The sequence below is a fragment of the Corvus brachyrhynchos genome, unplaced genomic scaffold (genome assembly GCF_000691975.1).
Source record: "Corvus brachyrhynchos isolate BGI_N302 unplaced genomic scaffold, ASM69197v1 scaffold215, whole genome shotgun sequence".
Classification (NCBI taxonomy): Eukaryota; Metazoa; Chordata; class Aves; order Passeriformes; family Corvidae; genus Corvus; species Corvus brachyrhynchos.
In genome coordinates, this window is record NW_008237887.1 from 119,097 (window position 1) to 120,059 (window position 963).

General features: G+C 56.2%; 1 protein-coding gene across 1 annotated transcript in view; it reads left to right on the forward strand.

Moving 5' to 3' along the window:
* Nucleotides 1-963, forward strand: part of RCC2 (regulator of chromosome condensation 2) — a gene marked incomplete at its 5' end in the record, with an annotated part of 21,075 nt that overhangs the window by 14,497 nt on the left and 5,615 nt on the right. The gene's annotated exons all lie outside the window — the stretch shown is intronic.

The following is a 963-nucleotide window of genomic DNA, read 5'->3' on the forward strand; positions in this document are numbered from 1 at the left end:
CCCGAGGGATTGGCGCTGGTTTGGGATCATCCCGTAGGATTTGGGGCTGGTCTGGGATCATCCCAAGGGGTCGGGGCTGGTTTGGGGTCCTGCACTGCACGGGGAACCTGTACTCCTTCGGGTGCCCGGAGTACGGCCAGCTGGGTACGGCAGTTCGGGAATTTGGGAATTTGGGATCATCCTGAGGGATTGGAGGTTCACAGTGGGAATTTGGGGATGAATCCTCACAGCCGGCATTTTGGGGTGCAGATTTCTGTCAGGAATTTCAGGCAGGAGCATAGGAAGCAGAAACAGGGGGAGCTGGGGATGAATCCCACTGGGAATGGGGATAAATCCCACTGGGAACTGGGGATGAATCCCCCAGGGAATGGGGATGAAAGCCCACAAGGAATGAGGATAAATCCCACAGGGAATGAGGATGAATCCCACTGGGAATGGGGATAAATCCCACAGGGAGCTGGGGATGAATCCCACAAGGAATGAGGATAAATCCCACAGGGAATGAGGATGAATCCCACTGGGAATGGGGATAAATCCCACAGGGAGCTGGGGATGAATCCCACTGGGAATGGGGATGAAACCCCCAGGGAATGGGGATCAATCCCACAGGGAATGGGGATGAATCCCACTGGGAATGAGGATAAATCCCAAGAGGAGCTGGGGATGAATCCCCCAGGGAATGGGGATGAACCCCCCAGGGATTGCGGCTCGATCCCACACGGAACAGGGGATCAATCCCACTGGGAGCTGGGGATGAACCCCCAGGGAATGGGGATAAATCCCATAGGGAATGGGGATGAACCCGCCAGGGAATGGGGATCAATCCCACTGGGAATGGGGATGAACGCGCAGGGAATGGGGATAAATCCCACAGGGAATGGGGATGAACGCGCAGGGAATGGGGATGAATCCCACAGGGAATGGGGATCAATCCCACAGGGAATGGGGATGAACGCGCAGGGA